At 32.5% G+C, this 23,641-nt stretch overlaps 1 long non-coding RNA gene across 1 annotated transcript in view; it reads left to right on the top strand.

Annotated features, from left to right (window-relative positions):
* Positions 1-17,052: 17,052 nt before the first annotated feature.
* Positions 17,053-23,641, top strand: part of LOC114322113 (uncharacterized) — a 59,911-nt gene continuing 53,322 nt past the window's right edge. Inside the window, exon 1 of the long non-coding RNA XR_014366698.1 lies at positions 17,053-17,222. This is a non-coding gene — a long non-coding RNA (uncharacterized LOC114322113). The remainder of the gene's footprint in view (positions 17,223-23,641) is intronic.

Below are 23,641 nucleotides of genomic sequence, written 5' to 3'. Positions count from 1 at the left end.
CTCACTTAGGTTGAGCTCTTCTCTTCTTAGACTTAATCATCTTGGACGAGATCTTGTCTTCTAGGATCTGGGATCCGAGATCTGGAATCCGGGATTTGCTCACTTGGGCTGAGCTCTTGTCTTCTCGGACCTAACCATCTAGGCTGAGATCATGTCTTCTAGGATCTGGGATCTCGGATCTGGAATCCGGGATCTGAGCTCTTGTTTGTTGTATCCAGTGTTATCTCGGCTTCGTTTTGGCGAACCGTTTCTCTTCTTTTGTTTGGACGCCTTTGTCCCCAGTGTGTCTTCCTTGGCTCTGGCATATTTCTTAATTCTAGCCATGAGCTCCTCCATGCTTTTTGGTAATGTCTTTGCCAATGACTTTCAAAGTGGACAATCATCTTTCAAGCCGTTCTTGAAAGACACGACCGCCACCTCTTGGTTACACTCGGGTAATCGGTTGAACACTTCATACTACCTTTTGGCATAGGCCCTAAGGCCTTCATCCTCACTGATTCTCAGAGCCATCAGGGAATCCACCCTCAATGGCTGTAGTTTGTTCGTCACAAACCTGGCCACAAATATCTCGGCCAGGCCCTCCCAGGTTTTCACAGTTTCTTTCAGCAACTTGTGAAACCAGTCCGATGCAATTTCCTCGAAGGACGAGGGGAACACTTTGTAGAGCAACGGCTTATTCCCAATGTATAATGCCATCGAGTTCAGGTATAAGCTGACGTGAAAGTTAGGGTCCGACTTACCGTCGTATATCTGGAATCTCAGCATGTGAAACCTCTTGGGGGCTTCAAATTTGTCCAATTCTACCGAGAACGGCATTCTTGACTTGACCGGAGAAGTTACCTCGGCTTCTTGCCGCTTCCTCTGGAGGTCATCCCTCAGACCCTCCTTGGTCCGTCCAAGAGTTCGGCTATCTTCAGATTTCAGCCTTTTTGGTGCACTACTTCCAGTGTCATTGTGAGTCCTTTTGGACATCCCTCCATTGGTCGTGTCGACACAAAGCTCCTTCTCCTGAACATCCCGATGTTCTCTAGTGCAGTCTTCTTGGCTTCGACATGTCTTCTAGGATTCTCTTCTGGTTGATTCTCCACGCCCGACCTCCTGTGAAGGCTGGTCACAATGTCCTTTAGTCCTGTCGTGCTGAGGGACTGCAGGAACAGTTTTCTGCCCCCCTTTCTGAGCATCTTTCTTGGCCACTGGAATCGGTGTATCTTGTAATGAAAACAGTGGCTGCATGACGTTGTTCTGCATCATGAAATTGACGACTGTTTGGAAGTCCGCCAATTTGTTCGGCATTCCTTTCATTTTGCTGTCCCTCCGTAGGCATCTATCTTTTCATACTTGGAGGTTGTCTTTGTTATAGTACCCGCCTCGGTCTGATTTCTTTGGCACATCGCCCTCTTGGCCAACGTCCTTTTCTCCGTGACTCTTATCACGAGTCTTTTTGTTGCAGTTGTCTTCTTCGACGTCAAGGTCTATATGTTTCCCACTTCCAGTAGGAATGTCGTTCCCAACCTTCTCTTTCTCTCTATTGGTGGCCATCTATTCTTCTTTCTTTCCCACATACGTCGCCAAATTGTGGGTGTTGATTTCTGACCACACAACCAAAATGGGGAACTCAACTGGAGAGCACTGACAGAATAGATTAAGCCTGAACGACCTGTCACAGAAAGATAAGAATCCCGCAGTGGTCCGTCCTCTCGGGGGCACTCCGACGATTAAGTCAGTAAAATATCTCTCAAAGATAGCAAACGTGCTTAACTCACTAGACATAGCATAAAAGACATACCTTAGACCCATGAGGCTGCCTCTCTTTCATAGCCAACACTTACCTAATCCTAATAGAAGCCTAGCTTCAATGGACTTAGGATTACTGCTAATCTTAGACTCCCAGTAGGATTAGGATAAACCTTCTAAGAGTCTTATCTTTACCCAAACTGAAGTCTTCTCCCATTCTAGGACTCTTGTCCCTTATCCGCTTATCCCGGATTTCGGTATTCTCGCAGATAACCTCGGCCTAGCCGAGATCATCTCAGCATCATGACCAGGACACGTGGCACTCCGGCTAGCACTTCGGTGACACCTCGGCCACGTGCTGTTATTCAAAATTTATGTCCCCACAATTAATCATCATATCTCATAAAACAAAATATTAATAGAGGCCAATTACTTGATTGGGCGAAAGGGGGTGCATCATGTAATGATCCTCCTCTCTTGTACCTAAGTTCCCGAACCTTGATTATTTGGTTATGACAAATATTAAAGGTTTCTTAGTTTCCCTTAAAAATTAATTGGTGACTCTATTGATGTGGGATAGCAAGTCGGTATAACATGTGTGGAAACGCACCCTACAATCGTGTAGAAAGGCACGACATCCACACATGCCATATGTACTCTTTTAGAGGTGCACATTATAAGTTCTCCTTATATATATAGAAAAAATAGAAGCTTGTTTCCATGCTTCCCTTTATGTTACTTCATTGTTTAAGGCCCCGTTTGGGATGCTGGTTTTATGGTTAAAATAGTTAAAAATCCAAAACATTTAATCACATCACTTTCTTTATTTTTCTTCATGTTTTTTTTTTTTTTTTTTTTTTTTTTTTTTTTTTTGTAAAAATTAAAAAGTTGACTAAAATAACCACCTCCCAAAAACCTTCTAAGTCTTTAACAGAATCCAGTTATATGACAAGTATGTGATTAGAAAATGAGGGCAAGAGAATAAAATTATCATTATTTCCCACCAATACACACTTTGCTCCACGCGATATGTATGTGAGAGTTATATAATGTAATATATATATAGTCAAATGCTTAAAATAGGGATGGAGAGGCAAAAAAATAAAACTTTTGAAATAGGAAAAGGCAGGAGAGAAATCAAATAGAAAGAAAGATGAATAGATGAAAAACTGTGTTACTGTGGAAAACAGAGCTTCATGATTTTGAATTCTACAAAACCCTAGTTTATCTCCTTAATTGTTCACAATTAACGCTTTGTTTTAGCTGAATATAATCATATTTTGATGTAAATTTTGGAATGAAATGTGTATTAGTGGGAAATAAAAATGATTGTCCTCTCTTGCCATCATTTTGTATCACATACTTGTTACATGAATGGATTATTTTAAAAACTTAAACAATCGAGTAACAGAAGGGATACATTGGCATTTGACTAGAAGTGTAGGGGATTGATTGTCCCCGATTTCATGTGTAAGGACCAAAGTGAGATTTGATACAAAATATCTATATAATAAAATAGAACGGTTTTTGAAAATATATAAAATGTATCAGAGATACATTTTATTTTAAGGGCTCAAATCAATTGTGATAAACATCAATGGTTGAGATGATTATTTGATTCCCGCCCAAACACTCGATGCTCTCTCCCTCTCCCACATACCCACGTCTCCTCCCCATTCCATCTTTATCTCTATCTCCCTCTCTGTTGCACGTCTCCTCCCATTCCCTCCTTATATCTATCTCCCTCTTTGTTCCTCTTCTTTCCTACCCTTTCTCTTCACTCGCTTTCGACACTACCTCTCTCTTGCTCTCTCACCTGATTTCTGCCTCTCACCCTCTCCCCCTTCTCTCTCAGCGGCTTCAATTCGCAACCCTCCCATTCACTTTCTGAAGGCTAGGGTTTCAGATTTAGAATCGAAAAAATGTGCTTTGATTGGCTCACATAGTTGGCTCCTCCCACCACCATAGTCGACGCCGCCGTCTTTTCTTTCTCTCTCTGCTTCAAACCCTTATTGGAGCTCTTTGGTACCTCTCTCCCTCTCTCTCTTTCTCTCTATGCTTCAAGTTTAAATTGTTGGTTCATGGTTTCTGGTTTATCGTCATCTCTGTTTCTGGTTCATGGTTTATTATTTGGTGAAACAGAGCTACTTTAGAGCTACACCAAACCTGAGGCTTCTATCTGTGTAAGGTAAGATATCTGTCTCTATTTCCCTTCTCTCTTTGTTCCCCTTCATTTTTTTTCTCTTAATTTTTTGACTTTCACTAGCTTGCTAATCAAACAGCTTCTGTAAATTGGTTTGTATCTCTCTATTTGGTTGTTTGCCTATGCCATTTTCTCGGTATAGAAACAGGGCTTTGTTTGGTGGTTATCAAAAATTTGAGGGTTTTGTGAATTGTTTGCCTATGCTATTTTCTCTCTATCTGGTTCTATTTTTTTTATTAAATACTCTTACATGCAATTACTTCAATTGTTGATGGTTCATGGTTTATCATCATATATGTTTCTAGTTCATTTTAGTTTATCATCATTTCTGGTTCATGGTTTATTGTTTGGTTCTATGCTTCAAGTTTAAACAGAAATGATGATATGTGTGCTCAAATTTCTCTCAGCCAACTGTATGTGCTGAATTGATTGTTATTTATTTTTCATTTTTTGTGACTTAATTACCTATATCTTAATTTTATTTGCTTCAATTGTGTTGGTGCAGATACAAAATAAAGCAAGCATCTCTGGATTGCATGATAAAGGTTCGTTTAGAAAGTGGAATAGTAGTATTTAACAATAAATATAACACTTCATATCTTTTTACTAGAAATTTTCCAACCAAAAATAAGTAATTCAAAAAAAAAAAAAAAAAAAAGAAAGAAAAGGAAGTGAAAATAAAAATATGCTACTGTGCGTCATCCATGATGAGTTTCACAGCAGCAAAGAATGGTGGTTTTCTTCTGTTACGCGCTTTCAAGCCATATTACCTTTTACAATTTGTTGATCAGCAGAAATGATGATAAACAGAAATGAACCAGAAATGATGATAAACAGAAATGTTGATCAGCAGATTTCTAATTTGGTTTTTGTAGATAGCCATTGTGTGGTATGTGTGCTCAAATTTATATTATTCATATCATCTTTGGGATTCTTTGTGCTATATAGTAGAAACCTGCTGATCAACATTTGGTAAATAAATATTATATACCCCTGCTTTTGTTAAGTAACAGAGAAAATAGTGGAATTAGGGGAACAAGTAATTTTATGAATCAGATATATTTTTGTGAAAAAAATTCTCTCTAATGGCACTTTTATGGGCCATCAATTTTGTTTATCTGAAAATATGGCTATTCGAACATGACCTACATATGTGGTAGTCAATTGAACAAAAACCTTAATCCCAATTATTGGTTGGCTATGTGGATCATTTTCCATATGGCTTCATTCAAAGTCACATCTTTGGTTTAATCTAAGGTATCATGACCAAGATCTGTGATTATTATAAGTAAACAAAAAAGAAAAAAGAAAAGAGAAAGAAAAGACAGAAAGAAGACCTGGATCCCAAGACCTTAGATGCTGGACAATTTGTATTCATAAGACATTTTAGACTTATTTAAGTACTTTTCTTCTTTCTATTCTTCATTTCTTTCTTGTTTGTTGTTCATATGATTGAATGAATTTAGCTAATGTGCCAGCTGCTTGATCGATTGTTACAGCTGTGTGCTCTTCAAGGCACTAGCAGAGAACCAAGTCTCAGAGTTAATTTCGAGCCCCTTCCTTAACAATAGCTGAAAGTCAATGATGATGCTTTTTTTAATTCGAAGAAGGATGCGGGGGCTTCGAACCCCCATTGTTTTATTGATTCAAAATTACGAATCAAAATGTGAACAAAATTAATTTTCAATTAGATGAGACGATGTAAATAAAAAGGAGGAATGATATGTTTGGATAATAATTTATAAATGATGATATTTAAAAAATATAAGCTGATTAAAAAAAAATAATTTATTTTTCTTTTTTTGTGACTTAATTAAACATTTTATTGATTGTTATTTACTTTTCATTTTTGTGACTTAATTACGTATATCTTAATTCGTAATCATAGGGCCTGGTAGTCTCATGAAAACATTATACCTTCACATATGGATCACTATAGAAGTTGGAGTTCTTAGGGAGGTAGTTTAGTTTTGATTAATACAGAACATTAGAAACTGAAATTAATATGCTTTTGGTTGACAGGTCCATAATTTTGAATCAATAAAATGTTTACATTACTTTCAAAATGTGAACAAAATTAATTTTCATACGGGCTTCTGGTATGATAATTTGTAATCAAAGGGCCTGGTGGTCTCATGAAAACATTATACCTTCACATATGGATCAGCTATAGAAGTTGGAGCTCTTAGGGTGGTAGTTTAGTTTTGATTAATACAGAACATTAGAAACTGAAATTAATATGCTTTTGGATGATAGGTCCATAATTTTGAATCAATAAAATGTTTACATTACTTTCAAAATGTGAACAAAATTAATTTTCAATAAGATGAGGCGATGTAAATAAAAATAAGAAATGATATGTTTGGATAATAATTTATAAATGATGATATTTAAAAAATATAAGCCGATTTAAAAAAATAATTTAATAATTTAATTTTATTATATTTAATAAAATTTAAATCACATTATGGAAATTTCTTAGTTTGGTTATTGCTCTGGGCTGGCTCCTCTCCATTTGTGGCAAGAAATGAAGATCTCAATTTTAGTGTAACATGTTGCAACATATCATCAAAACCCAATATTATAAGTCCAAGGACAACCACTTTATGAAGGAGCCCACCATAGAACAAACAACCCAAACTTTTTCTTGGCTTTCTTTCTCAATGGAACACAAAACATCTGATTTGGCTTATTTAGTTGTTCTTATATTTGATTTGTTTAGAATTGTAAAATGCAGTCTGTTAAATATATTTTTATAACTGTATTTTAATCTTAATATTATTTATACCGTACCTTTGGACACGTGCATACGCTAATAGGAATATAAAATATAATTTATCCATAAAAAGATTATGAAGTGCATGTCAGATATACCCTTTTACAGGTGCACATTATAACTTCTTATATGTATATATAGAAAAAATAGACGTTTGTCTCCACGCTACACCAGGTCTATTTCAGAGCCGTGGGCCTACCACAAGCACCATTTTAACGATTTAGTTGGTTGATTTTTTTATGTTAAGTAGATTATTATTATTCACTAAAAAAAAATTGATAATTGTTACTATGATTTTGACACACTAGTCTTTTAAAAAAAATAGAAATGTATGATTTTGAAATTAGATTATCTTTTTTTTTTCTTTTAAAAAAAATATTACTGTAATTGTTAGATCAATTTCATTTTTGTAGGATGACAATCAACGTTGACTCAGAAAATCAACAGATCAAATTGTTGAACCATTGATTTAAAAACTGGCCGGCTCAATCTGAATTTTTAGTACTCGAATTCGGATATTCACCGGGTTATCGGTGTGAACAAATATCCCACATAAACTGGCCTAGTATGAATCGAATTCTTGTAACCATTCGGACAAAAACCAGTCCAATTCGTAGGCTACAAACATTAATTCATTATAAAAAAATTAAGATTTTAGAGATCAAAATTTAAAGGTAAAATTATTTTTTAGGGACCAAACAATTTTGTTGCTAAAAATACCGTTATTATATTTTTAGTTACAAAAATTGGACATTAGTGATATTATCCTTTTGGGGTCAAATTTTGTCTAAAAAAATAAACCATTTTGAGACCAAATTATTTTGTCCCTAAAAATCTATTTATTAATGACATTTTCAAAATTTTGTTACTAAAAGCCTTGTTTTTGACTTTTTGAGATGACTTTTTAACGACTATCTTCATGACGATGAAAATTGGTCCCTAAATGTTTTTTGCAACAAAATTTTTATTTTTAGAGGGCAAAACATTTGGATTCTAAGACTCTTATATGTTGTAATGATTGAAACTATCTCACGCGAATCTATATGTATTATTTGAAATTACTTGATACTACTGTTGTTTATCCTTGTATAATTTTAATTGATTCGATTTTAATTTTAAATTTGTAATTTTGTATCAATTTAGTTTAAATAATTTCTATCACTAGTGGTTTTTATGAAAAAAATCACACGTAAACAATCATGCTTTTAGAGGTAAAATTATAATTTTTTTTTATATCAGTGAGTCAACCTCAACCAATTTAATAATCAGTTTCCGTCAATACTTTAACCAACAGTATTAATTTGACTAAATTAAATACAATATTTAAAATTAAACATTAAAATCGAATTAATTCAATTTGTAAGAATTAAAACGGCATCCGTGACGAAATATAAAAATTATTAGTGTAATTCGCCAAAAAAGAAAAAAAATATATATACAATGACAAAATACATGAACACCTACACATAACATAATATATATATTTACATATATTTGGAGAAATACATAACAGTGTACATATATTTTGGAGGACAAATCCATATAGCTATAAACACAGCACACTTGGCAAAGCCTACACTCTTACAAAGCAGCCAACACATGACCATCCTCACCACCACCTACGGTAAGGCAGTCCGCAGACTGTTTATTACAACGATCTGTCTATATATATATATATCAAGCCCCTTCATACATAATCTCATTCTCATGTAATGAATGAGAGAGACAGATAGATAGATAGATACCACTTGACATAACATCGGTAAGGTTGATTCAAGCAGCTGCACCACGGCGACGAAGATCGGCGAGATCTTCGCTAATTATATATATATAATTACTGTCTATTCAGATTCCCATTCCGGTTCCGATTACAGAAATCCCGGTCTGGGAAATCCCATTCCGTGGCGGGAAGGGGCGGGAAGGGGCCGGGGAAAGGCGGGGGGCCGGGGAAAGGCCACTCTGGGAACGGGGACGGTGGGACCGGGGATGGGAAGGGGCGAGGCGCGGGGATGGGGGTGCTTCCTCCACCTCCCATTAATTTACTTGTTTTCTTGTTTTCTTTTTTCCTTTTTTCTTTTTGAGAGAGAGAGAGAGAGAGAGAGAGCGCTAGCTAGCCTGGGATGTTGTTGAGTTGAGTATACGTGTGTGTATCTATATATAGTGAGAGGTATTGCTATTGACAGAGTGATGATTGATTGGAGCATAGTATAACCATGACATTTGCCCGAAATTGATTTGGCTTGGCCGAAAGGACACATCTCTAGATGCCCCACTTGCAAGGCATCCTTCTTCCAGCAGTAGGGTTCCAAACGTTGAGATCGTAAATTGATTCGAGTGGTACACCTTGTTTGGAAAATGACATTTATCTATTCTATTATTAAATGAGAACAGTGATTTTGGGAGGCTTTTCTCAATATAAGCTTTTTTTGCATTTTATTTTCAAAACTAGGCCAATTTCTGACGAAATTCCAAAACTAAGCTAAAGCGTCATTACTATTCGCGCTTTTACTGTTAGGAGGCCAAAAGTTGATGAATAGTGAAATCGCTATTTGAAATCGCGATTTTAATTAAGAAAACGCTGTTCCAAATCGCGTTTTTAACATAAAAAAAATTTCTGAAGAAAACGCTATTTAAAATAGCGCTTTTACTGTGCATATAATAATTTTTTTTTTTTTTTTTTTTTTTTTTTTAAAAACGCCATTTGAAATGGCGTTTTTACTGTTGAATCACCAACAATCCACACACTGACACACACACACCAATATGCACACCCATAACACTCGAATAGTGAAATAATATAATTTATATATAAAATAATAATTTATAATAATTAATTATATAATTTTTATAATTTTCGTAAATATAAATCATTTTTAGGTTATGAATGGTTTGATTTATAATACGTATGTAAGGATAAAATTTTTTATAATCAAAAATAATTTTTTCAATTTTTATAATCAAAAATAATTTATAATACGTATGTATTATTTAAATCTTTACATTTTTTATTTAAAATTTTTTACAGTATACCGATCTTCACATTTTATAATACGTATGTATTATTCAAAAATAATTTATAAAAATTTATAATTAATACGTATGTAAATAATTTAATACGTATCTTCACATTTACATTTACAGTAAACCCATCTTCACATTTACATACGTATGGTTTAAGGGTAAATTTTTTTATAAATGACTTAAATGATAAATCAGACCATTCATAACCTAAAATTTTTTACCCTTACATACATATGGTTTAAATAATTTATAAAAATTATTGCCATACGTATGTAAAAATCGATTATAAAAATTGCAAAAATTGATTATAATTTTTTATATATATAATAATAATTTATAATAATCAATTATATAATTTTTATAATTTTTAAATTTTTTTAAATTTTTACAATTTTTACAATTTTTTTACCCTTTATTTTATAAATAAAGGGTAAAAAAATGATTTATATTTACGAAAATTATATTTTGCAATTTTAAAAATTATAAATAATCTAAATGTGAAGATGGATTTACTGTAATAATTTTTGAATAATTTTTGCAATTTTTATAATCGATTTTTACATACGTATGACAATAATTTTTATAAATTATTTAAACCATACGTATGTAAGGGTAAAAAAATTTAGGTTATGGATGGTTTGATTTATCATTTAAGTCATTTATCAAAAAATTTACCCTTAAACCATACATATGTAAATGTGAAGATGGGTTTACTGTAAATGTAAATGTGAAGATACGTATTAAATTATTTACATACGTATTAATTATAAATTTTTATAAATTATTTTTGAATAATACATACGTATTATAAAATGTGAAGATCGGTTTACTGTGAAAAATTTTAAATAAAAAATGTAAAGATTCAAATAATACATACGTATTATAAATTATTATAAATTTTTTTATAATACATACGTATTATAAATTGTTTTTGATTATAAAAATTATAAAAATTATTTTTGATTATAAAAATTTTTATCCTTACATACGTATTATAAATCAAACCATTCATAACCTAAAAATGATTTATATTTACGAAAATTATAAAAATTATATAATTAATTATTATAAATTATTATTATATATATAAATTATATTATTTCACTATTCGAGTGTTATGGGTGTGCATATTGGTGTGTGTGTGTGAGAGTGTGTGGGTTGTTGTGATTCAACAGTAAAAACGCCATTTCAAATGGCGTTTTTTAAAAAAAAAAAAAAAAAAAATTATTATATGCACAGTAAAAGCGCTATTTTAAATAGCGTTTTCTTCAGAAATTTTTTTTATGTTAAAAGCGCGATTTGGAACAGCGTTTTCTTAATTAAAATCGCGATTTCAAATAGCGATTTCACTATTCATCAACTTTTGGCCTCCTAACAGTAAAAGCGCGAATAGTAATGGCGCTTTAGCTTAGTTTTGGAATTCCGTCAGAAGTTGGCCTAATTTTGGAAATAAAATGCAAAAAAGGCTTATATTGGGAAAAGCCTCGTGATTTTGGTATCATGAAGCCACCTCACAGAATTTTTTTTCCAATTTTTCCTAAAATGATCTTAATTTCTTACACTTACATCAGTTTTAATTAGGGGTAAAATGATAAATTAAAACGACCAATTCCACTTTCCCACTTCCCACTCCCCACGTCTCCAGTCCTCAAGCAGTTACATCTTCATTGCATTTTACATTTTGTTTTGATTTCATTGAAAAATTCTTAACAACTTCACTGTATTTTGCATAAATTTTTTTAAAAGTTCTCTTATGAAAATTCACTGTATTTTGCATAAAAAATTCTGAAAGTTCTCTTCTGAAAGCATCCTGTGGATATATGATTGGTTCTATGTTTCTATTTGGTAAGTTCTCTTCTGTATGAATGTGTATCTTCACTATATTGTGTATCTCAACTGTATCTTCGTCGTAGTTCTCTTCCCTATATGCAGGTTTAATCCATTTTTAAAGATTAAATGTTAGGTAAAGCTAAAAGTATTATTTTCTTAGACTTTCTGGGTTCATCTGTTCACCTTTGCACCAGTTACACTAGCTGCAATGGAGTTCCAGAGAAAGAAAAGAAAAGAAAAGAAAAGAGATTTGATCTGATACGGTAGGATTGCAAATAGATGGTTATGGAAGAAAAGAAAAGAAAAGAGATTTGATCTGGTGTGGCAGAGTTGCAAATAGATAGTTACGAAAAATAGAATTTTGATATGATTTCGTTAAACTTAAAATTATAAATAATATTAATTTCAATCATCAACTAAGAAAACATCACGTTTAATATATAAAAATATTCTATCCATACAATTGAGTTTTCTGTTAGTTCAGAAATTGTGATTTTTTGTTTTTTTTTTTTTTGGTAGCAAAAATTGTGATTTTTTTTTTTTGGTTTTTTGTTTTCGTAATTTTATGTGTGTGCTTTTAAAAAAACAATTTAGCATTCTTAAAATCAGTGGTTTTTTTAAAATAACAGTATTAAAATTTATTTTTAAAAAAATAATTTACTTTTTTTTGCATTTTTATTATTTTATTTTTTATATTAATAGTTTATTATTATTTTTATTTGTATATATCAAATCTTTTTTTATTGTAATTGTTCCAAAAGTATGGGTTTGTATTTTGATATTTTGTGTGTACACTGTTAAGTATACAGTGTGGTAGAAATTTAAATAGATGGTTATGGAAGAAAAGAAAGAGATTTGATCTGGTCTAATAGGATTGCGAATAGATGGTTATGACAAATAGAATTTTGATATGATTTGGTTAAACTTAAAATTATAAATAATATTAATTTCAATCATCAACTAAGAAAACATCACGTTTATTATATAAAAATATTCTGTATTTACAACTGAGTTTTCTATTAGTTCAGAAATTGTGATTTTTTTTTTTTTGGTTTTTTGTTTTCTTAATTTTATGTGTGTTTTTAAAAAAACAATTCAGCATCCTTAAAATCTGTTGTTTTTTTTTAAAATAACAATATTAAAATTTATTTTAAAAAAACATTTTTTTTTTCCATTTTTATTATTTTATTTTTTATATTAATAGTTTATTATTATTTTTATTTGTATATATCAAATCTTTTTTTAATGTAATTGTTCCAAGAGTATGGGTTTGTATTTTGATATTTTGTGTGTACATTGTTAAGTATACGGTGTGGTACGAGTTTAAATAGATGGTTATGGAAGAAAAGAATAGAGATTTGATCTGGTGTGGTAGGATTGCAAATAGGTGGTTATGATAAATAAAATTTTGATATGATTTGATTAAACTTAAAATTATAAATAATATTAATTTCAATCATCAACTAAGAAAACATCACGTTTATTATATAAAAATATTATATATATACAATTGAGTTTTCTGTTAGTTTAGAAATTGCGATTTTTTGGGTTTTTTTTTTAGTAGCAAAAATTATGATTTTTTTTTTGGGTTTTTTGTTTTCGTAATTTTATGTGTGTTTTTAAAAAAACAATTCAGCATTCTTAAAATCTGTTGTTTTTTTAAAATAACAGTATTAAAATTTATTTTTAAAAAAACAATTTGCTTTTTTTTTGCATTTTTATTATTTTATTTTTTATATTAATAGTTTATTATTATTTTTATTTGTATATATCAAATCTTTTTTTATTGTAATTGTTCCAAGAGCATGGGTTTGTATTTTGATATTTTGCGTGTACACTGTTAAGTATACGGTGTGGTAGGAGTTTAAATAGATGGTTGTGGAAGAAAAGAAAGAGATTTGATCTGGTCTAGTAGGATTGCAAATAGATGGTTATAATAAATAGAATTTTGATATGATTTGGTTAAACTTAAAATTATAAATAATATTAATTTCAATCATCAACTAAGAAAACATCACGTTTATTATATAAAAATATTCTATATTTACAATTGATTTTTCAGTTAGTTCAGAAATTGTGATTTTTTTTTTGGTTTTTTGTTTTCTTAATTTTATGTGTGTTTTTAAAAAAACAATTCTGCATTCTTAAAATCTGTTGTTTTTTTTTAAAAATAACAATATTAAAATTTATTTAAAAAAAACAATTTTTCTTTTTTTTTTTTGCATTTTTATTATTTTATTTTTTATATTAATAGTTTATTATTATTTTTATTTGTATATATCAAATCTTTTTTAATTGTAATTGTTCCAAGAGTATGGGTTTGTATTTTGATATTTTGTGTGTACCTTGTTAAGTATACGGTGTGGTACGAGTTTAAATAGATGGTTATGGAAGAAAGGAATAGAGATTTGATCTGGTGTGGTAGGATTGCAAATAGGTGGTCATGATAAATAAAATTTTGATATGATTTGGTCAAACTTAAAATTATAAATAATATTAATTTCAATGATCAACTAAGAAAACATCACGTTTATTATATAAAAATATTCTATATATACAATTGAGTTTTCTGTTAGTTCAGAAATTGTGATTTTTTGTTTTTTTTTTTTGGTAGCAAAAATTATGATTTTTTTTTTTTTGGTTTTTTGTTTTCTTAATTTTATGCGTGTGCTTTTAAAAAAACAATTTAGCATTCTTAAAATCAGTTGTTTTTTTAAAATAACAGTATTAAAATTTATTTAAAAAAAAAACAGCTTTCTTTTTTTTTTGCATTTTTATTATTTTATTTTTTATATTAATAGTTTATTATTATTTTTATTTGTATATATCAAATCTTTTTTTATTGTAATTGTTCCAAGAGTATGGGTTTGTATTTTGATATTTTGTGTGTACACTGTTAAGTATACGGTGTGGTAGGAGTTTAAATAGATGGTTATGGAAGAAAAGAAAGAGATTTGATCTGGTCTAGTAGGATTGCAAATAGATGGTTATGATAAATAGAATTTTGATATGATTTGGTTAAACTTAAAATTATAAATAATATTAATTTCAATCATCAACTAAGAAAACATCACGTTTATTATATAAAAATATTCTGTATTTACAATTGAGTTTTCTGTTAGTTCAGAAATTGTGATTTTTTTTTTTTGGTTTTTTGTTTTCTTAATTTTATGTGTGTTTTTAAAAAAACAATTCAGCATTCTTAAAATCTGTTGTTTTTTTTTAAAATAACAATATTAAAATTTATTTAAAAAAAACAATTTTCTTTTTTTTTGCATTTTTGTTATTTTATTTTTTATATTAATAGTTTATTATTATTTTTATTTGTATATATCAAATCTTTTTTTATTGTAATTGTTCCAAGAGTATGGGTTTGTATTTTGATATCTTGTGTGTACATTGTTAAGTATACGGTGTGGTACGAGTTTAAATAGATGGTTATGGAAGAAAAGAATGGAGATTTGATCTGGTGTGGTAGGATTGCAAATAAGTGGTTATGATAAATAAAATTTTGATATGATTTGGTCAAACTGAAAATTATAAATAATATTAATTTCAATGATCAACTAAGAAAACATGACGTTTATTATATAAAAATATTATATATATACAATTGAGTTTTCTATTAGTTCAGAAATTGCGATTTTTTGGTTTTTTTTTTTAGTAGCAAAAATTGTGATTTTTTTTTTTTTGGTTTTTTGTTTTCGTAATTTTATGTGTTTTTAAAAAAACAATTCAGCATTCTTAAAATCTGTTGTTTTTTTAAAATAACAGTATTAAAATTTATTTTAAAAAAAACATCTTTCTTTTTTTTGTTTGCATTTTTGTTATTTTATTTTTTATATTAATAGTTTATTATTATTTTTATTTGGCTATATCAAATCTTTTTTTATTGTAATTGTTCCAAGAGTATGGGTTTGTATTTTGATATTTTATGTGTACACTATTAAGTATACGGTGGGATAGGATTGCAAATAGATGGTTATGCAAGAAAAGAAAAGAGATTTGATCTGGTGTGGTGTGGTAGGATTGCAAATAGATGGTTGTGATAAATAGAATTTTGATATAATTTGGTTAAACTTAAAATTATAAATAATATTAATTTCAATCATCAACTAAGAAAACATTACGTTTATTATATAAAAATATTCTGTATATACAATTGAGTTTTCTGTTAGTTCAGAAATTGTGATTTGTTGGTTTTTTTTTTTTTTGGTAGCAAAAATTGTGATTTTTTTTTTGGTTTTTTGTTTTCTTAATTTTATGTGTGTTTTTAAAAAAACAATTCATCATTCTTAAAATCAGTTGTTTTTTTTTACAAAAAAACAATATTAAAATTTATTTAAAAAAAAATAGTTTTCTTTTTTTTTTTTTTGCATTTTTATTATTTTATTTTTATATTAATAGTTTATTATTATTTTTATTTGTATATATCAAATCTCTTTTTATTGTAATTGTTTCAAGAGTATCGGTTTGTATTTTGATATTTTGTGTGTACACTGTTAAGTATACATTTTATTTTCTTCATTAAAAAAGAAAATAAAAAGTTTCAAAAATTGGATTACATTTATCTTATAAAATAAATAAATAATTAATCAAAAATTTTATACGAACTATTTTGTGAATTAAGTAAACCAAGCACTAGGTGGGCCTCATAGTGGCCATGTTAATTAAGTAAACCAACCTCCTGCCCTTGTTAGGAAAATTGTGATTTTTTATTTTTATTTTTTTTAAAGGTATTGTTTGAGTAGTATAAAATCTGATTGTTATAATAGGGACCAAATTGACATATCGTACAAACTATAGAAACTATTCATATAATTTATCCTCAATTATTTTTTATTTTTTATTTGGACTGGAAGCTGATAGTTATTTATTTTATTTTATTTTTATAAATAGGTGTTGGAGTCAATTTATATGGTGAAGTTAACTACTAGACAAATCATAATAAGTCTTCAAAGAGTAAGATGAATAAATCTGTTTAATAATTCTTTGGCTATTTAATTCTGTAATTTTTAGTTTTCTTTATGTACATCAAATCTGTTTCAATGTTACTATTTATTTTTCATTATGAGTATTCTAAGTCTCTTGGGTTTGTACTTTTCTATTTTGTGTGCTTCTGTATATACTTATGCTTAAATAGTTTTGGGGTTTGTCCTGTTTGGTATGTTTCTATTTGGTATTTTTTTCACTTAATTTTTATTTTATTTTTGTTTCTCCTGTTCAATTTTTTGGGGATCTATCATGATCCAAGAGGATATGTTAATAAAGTAAACCAACCTCCATGCCCATGTTGTGTTTTTTTTTTTTTTTTAGGTATTGTTTGAGTAGTGAAAATTGCAATTGTTAATTGACATATGGTGGGTAGGCTTAGTAACCATAAAACCCATAATTCAGTTTTTAAAAACTTTTGGGCTTTTTGGGGTTTTTTCCCATAATTCAGGGTCATGAAGATATGTATTTTTGTATTTTTTTTTTGTAATATTGTTAATTATACTTTCTGTAATACTAAATATTCCAAGTAAATCAAACATTATTTTGCATTGTACTTTTGGATGTAATAATGTAAATTTTTTTGCAGGTTGCTTTATGACTCTGTGTTGTTCAGAATAAACAACTTCTTGGGTGATTCTTTATCTACACTTATCTACTTTGACTGTAAGTATTCTAGACTTATTGATGGATTATTGTAGAGTTCCCCCCCTCCCCCTCCCCCTCCCCCTCCCCCTCTCCCCAAAATATAGAGTTGAGTATGCTTTATTTTCACTCAAAGTTTCTCTCTCAAATTTTCTTTTTCTTTTTTATTTTTTAATTATGATATATCAATTGTGATGAATCAATTCTTCATTGTTTTGTCCAATTCTTTCTCTCAATTTATATATATATATATACATATATTCACAAAAACACACACACACAAATTTAAGAATAAAGAAAAACCCAAATAAGAAATCCAAATAAAAATAATAGAACAGACAATAGATAGACAAGGAGGATGTAGACACCCCATTTTTGACCGTCCTTAAGACTTGAACGTCATCGTTTGAACACTCGATGATTACCCTTGTTCGTGTTCGTCTTGAGTTCTCGGAGGTCTCGGCTACGCGCCTTGCCTCAGGATCTCTCAGCTCGACTGTTTTGTGCTTGGTTGGACCAAACACTTGTTGGTTTTTGCTTTGGAGGGTAGAGAATGGCTTGTTTGCCATTCCCTAAACTCACCGGCCATGGCTTGAGGCCACCGTCCCTTTTTTCTTTCCACCGGCCATTGGTGATGGCCGGTCGGCACTGTTGATGGTCGGTCGGCAACTTTTGTGGTCGGTCGGCCAACTTTGTTGGCCGATTGGCCCCTTTTTCTGGCCGAGACCTTTTCTTGAGGGGGGTTTGAACCTTTTGAACCCCCTGTTTTAGCTTCTTGAGGAAGCTTGAACCTTTTAACCTTTTTTAGCTTATTGAGGAAGCTTGACTCTTTTTTTAGCTTCTCCAAGAAGCTTGAACCTTTTTAGCTTCTTGAGGAAGCTTGACCCTTTTTAGCTTCTCCAAGAAGCTTGAACCTTTTTAGCTTCTTGAGGAAGCTTGAATCTTTTTAGCTTCTCTTAGAAGCTTGGCACCTTGCCTTGGCCTATATAAAGAGGGCCTCTCCTCCCCTTTAGGGGGTTGAAAAATCTGATATATATCATATATATATCACTCTCTCTCTATATCTCCCTCTCTCTCTGTAACGCCTTCAAAATAATAACACCAAAACCCATCAACTTAGACATGCATTGGTATAAAAGATAAACATTCTTCTATTCATCAGAGTAGTTCCTTACAAAAGTATTACATGTTAACAACAAAAGCAAATGCCCTACGGGCTTACAGCTTTCCAAGTTAACACTTGGTTACAAAAAGAAGAGTGCTAACTCAATACATATTAAGCCCTTGGCTTGAATTTACATGTAATACATCAAAAGAAAGTAAACAAAACAATCCGTCTGCCTCTAGCCTCCCAAGCTACGTCCTTGGAGGTGGCATGCTATCGGTACCTGAAAATGATGTCCCATAAAGGGTGAGCCACAGCCCAGTAGAAATACACTAAACTAGCCATGAACAATGACAAAAAGATTAGCAGTTGATAGATGGTCAACACAGATACATCCACTTATATCACATTTTGATTTCATGACGTTAAGTCTATGTTACATTTCATTTCCATGTCTTTTCCAACTTTGAGTTTGAAAACAAGGCTCAACACCTAGCCAAATAACTTAATGAGATTTAGACTCATCTTTAAAACACTTTCAAAATTCATGAAGGATACACATTTTAATGCTGTATCAACATTACATAGATTCACTTCTATACTTTACAATTAATAACAATATACATTTTAGTGCTATATCAAATCAATTCAGACACTTCCATAAGTCTCAAATAATACACATTGTAGTGCTGTATTAATGAAACAAAAACACTTCTAATTCGCAGCCTGATACACATTGTAGTGCTGTATCACTGTCACACAAAATCCGGTTTAGAGGTCCATCCCCTATCTTCCCTTAAACCGTGGAGTACATCCCCCATCTCCTCCCACACAACACATGTATATAAACATAGATCATATACAATCAATCAATACATAGAATTTATGTATTATTCCACTTGCTATATTCAATAGCATACTCAATCGATTAGTTTTAGTTTGCCTAATCATCATGCAGTGTCTACAACAATCAAGACTATCCTCCACTGATAGCCCAAAGCAGTTATTTCTATACTGAAAATAAATGCACCAAATGGATATATATAATCAACATCTAAACTAGGTGAGCGATAAACGAATCTAACTACACCATTTAATCCCATACACCTCCAATTCCAACATTCTCAACTTAATTCCTCTTTTCTTCAAATTAATTATATCAATTAATTCATCAATGTAATTAGAGCATTTCCCATAATTAACATCACAACCCTAAGGTTCCATTTTTTTACCAATAGACCAATATTGATCTCATTTCTCTATGCCAAACATGCATATACGTCTATATAAACAAAACCCCAACTTTTGTAAAATTACACAAAGGCCCAAACTTTCTCAAAATTACCCAACAACCCCCCAACTCATCAAAATGCTAAAATTTAAAGACAAAACTCATGAGAAGGAGTAGGATATCCCTACCTCGAAGTTAGAGCTCAAACGGAGGAGGAGAAAGTGAAAATGCTCCAAACACCACGATTCTCGGATCAAAACGAAGCCCTTGACGATCAACACACTTTTTACAAAGACCGGAGGATAGAGAGACACTCTAACTAGATCAAACCCTAGAGAGAAGAGAGTTTCTAGAGAGAGAAGCTCTCAAAATAGCTTTTTAGAAAGTAAGAGAGCGAGAGAGAATGTAAAAAGTGATTTTAAAATGTCCAGCTGCCAACTGATATACGACATTCCCGCTCGAGCGGAGAATACAACGCTCGAGCGTCAAGAACAAAAAACTAGGTACGCTCGAGCGCAAGAAGTCCCGCTCGAGCGCCAAGACACAAGAATAAGGTACATCCGCTCGAGCGCGAAAACCAGTCTGCTCGAGCGTAGATCTCTCCCTCCCAGAACTTACACCAAAAAGTACTACCCGCTCGAGCGCCACATCATCCGCTCGAGCGCTACCGTTTGAGCGTAAAGAAACCCGCTCGAGTGTAAAAATTACACCTGCAGAAGTTTTTCAGGGACACGAAAAATTGGGAGCGTGCAATCTCCGCTCGAGCGGAACGACCAAAAACCTAGCAACAAGATTTCAGACCAAGGTTCAACCCACCTGTTCGAAACATGCCCAACACATCCTAGAACTCAAACAAATGGAATTAAAGGATGACAACAAGATAGATATAACTACCAACTCCACAGAACCGAGTCTGGAATACAACAGAACAGTAAAGGGACAACCGGGATCGCTATACTCTCTACATTTGTGTGGGTTAGAGGGTGCAAAAGGGTCTAGTTCTTGGCCATTTGAACTACACCTCCTAGCACAACACCTCCATCATCAACCTACGGAGCTTGGAGGCCATTTTCAGAGGTTAAGGGGCTATTTTTTTGGACCAAGAGGCTGCTGTCCCTTTTTGGCTACAAAGGTAACTCCTTTTCCCTCTTTGTTTCCCGTTTTTGCACACACTTTTAGCCTATCTTTCTTGCTGATTTGAGCTTTGTGTATAATATAAAAAAGTTCTTTTTGTTTGTGTTTAAGATACTTCATTAAGGTCACTTTTGTGTTTGGGGTCGTTTACCCCCTCTTAGGCCTTGTTTCGCCCCATTTTGTGCTATTTTTGGTGAGCTCCGGGACCACCTTGTTTGGGCCTCCTCACCACTGAAATCTTGAGGGATTTCAGTGGTGAGGATGGTGTCTTAAGGTCCTAAGAAGGAGAGGGCCATCCCCTCTCCTCGTTGCCTTCAATATTGGCCATTTTAGCCTCATGTGTGAGCACTATTTTTAAGTTCATGTTGGCCATGTCTTAAGTGTTATTTGTGCTTATTTTGTCATGATAAAGCACTGTTTTAACTTGGTTTAGACACACCATGCTTTCTATGCATACTTGTCTTGTAATGCCATGAATTGCCTTAACATGTGCCTAGCATTTAGACCACTATGCTTACTTGTTTTGGCTTAGCTTTGTGAAGTTTTTATGCTTGTTTTAGTATGCTAAGGGACTGTTTTTGGTCATATGAGTCATCCATGCTTTTTTTTGTATAGCTACCATGCAAACTCTCTTGTATGCCTTGAGCATTGACCCCTCTAGCATGCCATCCTTGCATCATTTCAGTGGTTTGGAACCACTTGTCATGTTATTTCAGTCCTTGTGGCGTGCCTATATGCTTGCATTTGATACCCCTTTAATGTGTTAAAAGGTTGTTGTCTTATGCTCCTTGTTCGGGCCCTTGTGCATGCTTCCATACTTAAGCCATTTAGATGCCATTTAGGTGGGTTTTGAGGCTCATTTTAGCATGTCACATCTCTGTTTTTAGTCACTTAATTCATGCCATGTGTGGTTGCACTAAGTGTAGTTCAATGCTTCTTTGGTGAGCCTTAGGCTTTAGATCATTTGTTGTATGCTATGCTTGTCTTGTTTGCTTGTTTTGGCACCATCATTAACATGATTTTCAGAGCTTACATTGCATGCCATATGCCCATGTTGTTCCTCTTTTAAGTGTGCTTAAAAGTTGTCTCTATGAGCCTAAGTGTTGGACCTTGCATGCATGCCTATTTGTATGTGTTTTGGCTTCCATTCTTGAGCATGTTGGTCACTGATTTGGGCCTATTTGAGAGCTACCCACTTTGGTTTAAGACCATTTCCACATGTCGTTGCATGCTCATCCATCTTGCATGCTTGTTAGTTTGCATAACTTGCATGCTTGCACGTTTACATTGCTTGTTCACATGCTCATATTGCATGCTTAGCTTCCATGCCTAGGTTGCATAACATTAAGCATGCATCTCTTGCCTCTTGAATTGATTATGATGGAGGTTGGGGCCCATTGTTTGTTTTGTGCATTTCATTCCATATTGAAATTGCACACTTTGACTCTTTGGGCCATCATGCATTGAAATGCGCGATTGGTGGTCCGAGAATCGAATACCATGCCCCTTTGAGTCATGAACATGATAAGGAGGGTGGTGGTGCAAACATTGCTTTGAAAATGCATTGCCATGCCTTGTCTGCCCTCTACTGCTGTCAAACAGGTTTCTGCAGGAAGTTTTGGCCGGCCGGCCATATATACTGCTGACCGACCAAATATATTTGGCCGAGAGCTCAATGGATGGTCGATGACCACTTCAAAATGGCTAGTGATGATCCCACTTGGTTGGTGATGCTCCCCAACATCCATAGAGTGCTCTTTGGGAGCTGTGCAGTTTTCAGAAGAGCAGAGTAGGGTAAACAGAGGCAGTTTGTGCATGGCGATGGATTTCCGAGAAAACTCGAGCACACGTGCATTGGACCCTCTTCCTGAGGCCTTTACTGCTTTCTTAGCTTAGTTAATTTGCTTAACTAGTTAAGTGGTCTATAATATTTAATTAGCTTGTAGGTTAATTGATTTGTATTATTCTTTTGGTCCCTCCGAGCGAGGGCGAATTTGTAATAAGTGTGGGTGCGTGCGTGCATGTCTTCCAACCCCCACTTCTTTCTCCCTTTTACTTACCTGCTTTCAATGGTTAGTATTAGGGCATATTTAAATTAGCGTACCTTATGCTATGCATGCGTGCATCCATACATTTGTCTTGCATGCACCGGGCTCGGTGCATCATACTAACTGGATTGTATTTCAATTCTAAGTTGAATACGTGTTAGTTGTAGCATCATCATATGCCATCTTAGAATAGCCGAGCCTATTGTAGTTGCATCTTGCATGTGTTGCATTAGCCATCTTAACATGAACTAGGATCATGCATATGATTACTAACTAGTTTCTGTTTTGGCTCGGAGTACTAGGTGAGCATTTATGCTTTAGCATCTCGCATGAGTGTGAATGTTAACATGACAGCATAATTACCATGAGGCTAGCTGCTTATGTGATATAACTGCTTGAGTGCCTGTGGATGGATGTTGAATTACCTAAATTGGAATAATGCACTAAAACTGTGAGTTTTAAGCCCACTGGATAGTGGCAAAACCATCTTTTCCAAAGCCCACTTGAGGGTGGCAAAACCTGCATTTTAGCCTACTTGCGAGTAGCAAACCATTTTCAAAACAAACATGAAACGTTTTGTTCCAATTTAGGTGATTTGGTCTATACTTGTTTGCTGTGCGCATAACATAGTAATTCTAGGCTAATAACCAGAATAAGAACACATAATGCTTTCAAAACAAGATATCATGGTTAGTAGAGGCCGATCCTTGATCGGGCGAGCGGGGGTGGTCATAGCTGACCTTCCCCAATCGTACCCAAGTTCCCGAGTCGAGGCAACTTTGGTAATGACGGACACGTGGCCTTAGGCAAACAAGTTAGGGTTTCCTAAATTCCCCCAAAATAAAATATTTAGGTGGCGACTCTGTATCTGGCAAAGTAGCCCATGTTTGGCACTTCTTTTCTAAAAATCTATTTTCTCAAA

The sequence above is a fragment of the Camellia sinensis genome, chromosome 4 (assembly GCF_055761805.1).
Source record: "Camellia sinensis isolate YWXY chromosome 4, ASM5576180v1, whole genome shotgun sequence".
Lineage (NCBI taxonomy): Eukaryota > Viridiplantae > Streptophyta > Magnoliopsida > Ericales > Theaceae > Camellia > Camellia sinensis.
This window is presented reverse-complemented; position numbering and strand designations above follow the sequence as displayed.